The following is a 6715-nucleotide window of genomic DNA, read 5'->3' on the forward strand; positions in this document are numbered from 1 at the left end:
AAAACTTAGTAATAACAATAAACCCCCAGATAATACGTCATTGCATACACTGAGAAAAACTCTTAAAGGAATTTAAAAAGAACAGCATTCACAATACAAAAGGCTAAATTTGGCGCCCAAGCGAAACAAAAATCCATACAAAAAACCCAAACAACTAAACTCTGTAAACTTGAACAATACAAAAAATACACCGAATAATAGAAAAAAATGTTACATTTTGTAAGCAAAAGCAAAGAATACCAAACCAAGAAAAAGAGATCTGAAGAATAAGGAGAAGAGAATTCCAACGTGAACACAATAAGAAAAACTGTAATAAACAATACATATTATATAATTAATATTAATTATAATAATATTAAATAATTATTATATAACTATATATATACAGACATTTGCATAATATACTTATATAGACTATATACACTGAGAAGAAAAGAAACAACTAAAACTTAAGTTTTTTTCAGAAAAGAATATGAAAACACGCCCAGAAAGAAGTAAATCGAACAATACAAATGGTTTAATATTGTAAATCATAATTCTCAATTGCTTCAGCTTTAGATGACATCAATGAATCACGAAAACAACAATAATAAAACAATAATCATTTTTTGTATTTTTTAATAATAGTATAACAATTTATAATATGTATTGCGAAGAAGATGGAAAAGCGGTCTACATAAAATCACTCGAAATTAATTTGTTGATTAGGATCCCAAAAACAAGGTGGCAACATTAAAATCAGCTGATTTGAGAGAATGAAATATCATCTATGAATCAAGGCCTATTAATAATATCATCCATGGATATCAGCTGTTTATCAAGTTTGCTGTCAAAATCCATTATTGTGAATTGATTTCCATTATGAGAACGTAAACAACGTCCAACAGCTGACTTTCGCTTGCTGGGTGACCTTAATAATAAATCCAGCTATACAGTGGCTCCATCGAATAATCGGACAAGTGTTTGTCAGATATAATAATGCTATACATTTCAAAAAAATGTCTAAATGTGTAGTTTTTTTCGCTTTTATTTACACATTACTTACTTATATTTCTGAACAATACAAAAAGCAACAACTTTCCTAGTGATAAAAGTAAATTTCGTCAGAAAAACAAAATTAACTCAATTTATTGTGTTCAACGCAAAATCGGACAAAACAAAGTATCAATGTTAAAAGTCCCGTTATTATGCAAATATGAACTTCAAATCTGTATTTTGTTTGTCGTATTCATTTGTAAATTGCATTTAGATCAAGAAAGTGGTAAAACTAAATAAAAATAAATTTAAATGACTCCAAAAGGGAAAAAATTCAGTGTGGAAATCAGACAATTAATAGATAAATTGAATTATGAAGGTAAAACAGTAAGAGAAATTGCCGTATTGGTTGGAATGAATAAATCTACTGTCCACGACATTATAAAGAGGTTCCGTGATGAGTTCAGATTGACCAATAAAAGCAGAGGAGGTCAATGGAAGATATTGAATGAGCGAGAAGAGCGTTCGATATTAAAAGAAATAAAACAATATCCATTTAAAAGCGCAAAAGAACTTAAAATAAATTTAAAAACTCGCACTTGAAAAGATGTGTGCCTAAATACTATTCGCAATACATTACATAAATATGATTATTATGGAAGAGTTGCAAGAAAAAAGCATTTATAAGCCTTAAAAATAAAAACAGTAGAATAAAATATGCCAAGGAGTATTTACTAAAATTAGAAGATTTTTAGAAGCAGGTAATTTGATGATAGATCATCTTAAAATACATTTCTATTGATAGTTTCCATTATATTAAGGATCTGTTTACTGACGAAAGCAAATTTAATTCGCACGGATCAGATGGAAAGATGTATGTGTGGCTTAAGCCAAATGCTGAATTTAATCATAAGAATACAAAAGCCACTGTTAAGCACGGATGAGGTTCTGTTATGGTTTGGGTCTGCATGTCGAGTGCGGGAATATACAATTTGCATTTTATTGATGGTAAAATGGACAAATTTGTTTACCTCAACATTTTAAAACAAAATGTAAATCAAAGTGCAGACAAATTGGGTATCGCGAACAACTTTGCCTTTTATCAAGACAACGATCCCAAGCACACATCAGGTGTTGCAAAGCTTTGGTTGATCCATAAATTTCCCAAACTTATACAAACACCTGCACAGAGCCCAGACCTTAACGTAATTGAGCATCTTTGCGAAGAATTAGCTAGAAGAGTGTATGAAAAAAATGTAACTCCTTGGTACAGCTTAAGGAGGCTTTACTGAAATCGTGGAACTCCATAGAGCCGGAGGTATGCCAGAATTTGGTCAAATCAATACCGAAGCGTTTACAGGCCGTTCTGGACAACAAAGAATATGCAACTAAATATTAATTTCTCGATTTTTTGCATTTTTTGACATTGATACTTTGCATTGTCCGATTTTGCGTTGAGCACAATAAATTGAGTTAATTTTGTTTTTCTGGCGAAATTTACTGTTATCACTAGGAAAGTTGTTGTTTTTTGTATTGTTCAGAAATATAAGTAAGTAATGTGTAAATAAAAGCGAAAAAAACTACACATTTAAACAATTTTTTTGAAATGTATAGCATTATTATATCTGACAACCACTTGTCCGATTATTCGATGGAGCCACTGTAAATGAAACTAAGAAGTCAGCAAATATTTTCCCATCAAGTTTCTCAAGGCTTCAAATCAGCTAATTGACTAGTTTACTGTCAATAATCATTATTATGAATTGTCATGAGATTATGAACACGTAAACAAAGTCCACATTTTTGACAACAGACTTGAGGCAAACCATTTTTCTACATAAAACCACTGAAAATTAATTTGTTTATTAGGATCCCAAAAACAAGGTGGCAGCATTAACATCAGCTGATTTGAGAGAGGGTATCTTCAATGAATCAAGGCCTATTAATAAGGTCATACATGGAGACCAGCTGGATATCAGCTGCTTCTCTTGTATGAAACTAGGCAATCAGCTGATTAGTAAGATCATTCAGGGAGACCATTTTTGTGAATTGATTTGCATTATGAAAACGTAAACAACGTTCAACAGCTGACTTTCGCTTGCTGGCTGTACTTATCAATAAATCTAGCTATGAATGAAAATAAAAACACAGCAATTCTTTTCGCTTCAAATTTCTCAAGGCTTCAAATCAGCTGATTGACTAGTTTGCTGTCAAAATTCATTATTGTGAATTGATATCCATTGTGAAATCGTAAACAAAGTGAAAATTTTTGACTTTAGACTTGAGGCAAAACAATCTACATAAAATCACTGAAAATTAATTTTTTTATTAGGATCTCAAAAACAAGGTGGCAGCATTAACATCAGCTGATAAGAGAAAATAAATATCTTCTATGAAACTAGGCAATCAGCTGATTAATAAGGTCACGTAGGGATACCAGCTGGATATCAGCTGCTTCTCAAGTTTGCTGTCAAAATCCATTATTGTGAATTGATTTCCATTACGGAAATGTAAACAAAGTTCAACAGCTGACTTTCGCTTGCTGATTGGCCTTATGAATAAATCTAGCTATGAATGAAACTAAAAACTCAGCCAACCTTTTCTCATCCAATTTCTCAAGGCCTATTAAAGATCAGCATCAAATCAGCTGATTCCCTAGTTTGCTGTCAAATTTTATCACAATAACAGCATTTATTGTAGTTTCTGGTTCACTTAAAAAATATATTATAGTAAACTGGATAAACAGCTGATCATCCCATGAGCTGTCAGATTTTTTTTTATTTTAAATATAACAAGGCCTATTAATATTCTCACCCAGAAAGAGAAAACAGCTATTTTTTATTAATTTTATGTTAAAAATTTGGATGATGTTGACGTTCTCATAATATTAAGTCAATTCACAATAATGAATTTTGAGAACAGCAAACTTGAGAACAGCTGATTAACAGATGATCTTCCAGGATAAACTTATTAATAGGTCTGGATCTTTCTATTTTCAATTAATCGTATGAAAATATGAACAAAAATTTTGACAGCTAAACATAATTCAAGATCAGCTGACCCACCATCGAGCTGTCAAATTCTTAAAACAAGGTGACAACATTAACATCAGCTGATATGAGAGAATAAAATATCTTCTATGAAGCAAGGCCTATTAATAAGGTCAAGCAGGGAGACCAGTTGGATATCAGCTGCTTCTCAAGTTTGTTGTCAAAATCCATTATTGTGAATTGATTTCCATTACGGAAACGTAAACAAAGTTCAATAACTGACTTTCGCTTGCTGGGTAACATTATTCATAAATCTAGTTTCGAATAACACTAAAACTTAAAACTCAGCAAATCTTTTCGCTACAAATTTATCAAGACTTCAAATCAGCTAATTACCTAGTTTGCAGTAAAAATTCATTATTGTGAATTGTCATGAGATTATGAAAACCTAAATAAATTCCACATTTTTGACATTAGACTTGAGACAAAGCCGATGACTTTCGCTTGCTGGGTAACCTTATTAATGAATGAAACTAAAAACTCAGTAAATATTTTTTTAATAAAAAATGTCATACAGGAATATCAGCTGATTCTCAAGCTGGCTGTCAAAATTCATTACAGTGGATTGTTTTCTCATTATGAAAACAAAAAAGTCAACATTTTTGGCATTAAACTTGAGAAAACTAAAATTTTTTTAATTTCTATGTAACTTTATAAATAAATCGATTCACATATACCAAAAATAAATATATTTATCGAACTTGAGTACTCAATATGATCTTAAAACGAACATCAGCTGAAAATGTTATATGTGAATCATGATGCAATAATAAGGTGATGTGTCAAAACAAAAATTCTGGTTTTTGTCTCGACCATCTGTCAAATTTTTCCTTATAATATTTCATAGGGTTGGCAACATTGCTCATCGAACATACTTTGACAGTTAATCGAATCATCAGCTGCGCTAAATGGACTACCTATTTGTTGTGCCATACTCTTAATGTTCCCCGAAACTATAAAATCAGTATCAGCTGATTGTAACCTGACTTTGAGGAGCCATAAATTATTAGATTTAAGATAAAGTTCATTGGTATTAAAGGAATGTTCATTCTTGTCTCCAATGCTTATTAGTAGGGTGACCCGAAATCAGCTGATTTACAAAATTGCTCTCAAAATACATTATTTTGAATTGGAGATCAGCTGATTTACAAAATTGCTCTCAAAATTCATTGTTGTGAGTTGGTATTCGCTCGAGAAAAACACATGTTTTTCGATTTGTCTCCAACGTGGTTAATATAGATATAAACAGTCACTAAGGCAATTAAGACGAATTACAGCATTATTTTATGGTTTTTATAAAACTTTCTAAAAAAAAAATATCAAACAAAAAACCATTATAACTAGAAACAACATCAGTTTTTGTTACTTGATTGTATTTGTATGTACATGGCTTTAAATAGTTATTGTTAGTTGGATATTTATGTGTATATTATAGGAAAAACGTATAATAATAAAAACTTCATATTAATCTTGATTTATATTTGGCGATTTGAATTCTTTCAATTCCCTAAAGTGAGAATTGTTGCAAAAAAAATTATCTAATAGAAATCAAGATCAATGAACCATAATCTACAATCCACAAAACAAAAACAAAAATATATTTATAATAAAATTGAAACACTTGAACAAGAAAAAAATAGAAAAATTAATAACTCAGGTTATAAGAAATGTAGAAGAAGAATTGATTTTGAAAGTAATAACGAAGTATAATAATTTTGTTTAATTTTACATTTTACTATAGTTTTTATGCAATATCAAAAAGTTATGTTATAAAACTTATAAGAAAACAGCATGGAAGTTTTCATTTGTAAACCAAACTCTTAGATAAAAATCATGATAAACTTCCCATATTTTATTTCGAATTTACTTTTAAGTATTTCATGGTGAAAAAAAATGTTCGAATGAATTACGTACCTTGAACAGTCTATTATGAACAAAGCAAATTGTTGATCTAGTGTACCCTGTACAACTTCAACATTGCCGTATGTCAAAACCTACTCTATGTCATAGAGTTGTACAGTTCACGAACGAACTAGTTCAAATGAACGATTCACTTAAAAGACCGATTGAACTAGGTCTAACAAATTCGTTCTTTTTAGTTCATTAAAAGAACAAAGTGGAATAATCGTTCCTTTTAGTTCAAATGTTAGCGTTTTACTGACCTAGTTCGTGGTCTGAATGGATGCGACGCCGATCCAGTTTTATTTTGCATGTGATATTAACAGCGCTTTAATTTAGTAAACACAAATAAAAATATGTTGTCTATCATTTATGGCAAGTAATTATTCAATTATTTTGAAACGCCCATTAGGTCCACATTTTCTTTGGAACCTTTTTTATTCGACCACTTTATCAATTCCTTTGAAACATTTTAAGTGATTAATTATACTCTTTCGAGTCGAGCTTGATGATCTAAATTTTGCAATGAAAAGGAAAGCCAGGAGAAGAACCTACGTACCCACCATTATGCGACGCGTTTCGCCGTTGGTTAAGCGGCTCATCAGGCATATTGGGCTATGTGGCTTTACAAAGGTCGTACGTTGATAACTTGTATTTATTCCGCCCTGATGCGAAACTTGCATATGCGAATTAAATTCAAATTTTTGTCAAAGTTCGACATTTGTCTTCATTCTAGGAACAGTCCTTTTCAAAGCAGATTTTATTTATTATTTAGAGACATTTATTTAAAA

The sequence above is a fragment of the Musca vetustissima genome, unplaced genomic scaffold, assembly GCF_032173495.1.
Source record: "Musca vetustissima isolate MV318-11 ecotype Yass unplaced genomic scaffold, APGP_CSIRO_Mvet_v1 utg28967, whole genome shotgun sequence".
NCBI classification, from domain to species: domain Eukaryota; kingdom Metazoa; phylum Arthropoda; class Insecta; order Diptera; family Muscidae; genus Musca; species Musca vetustissima.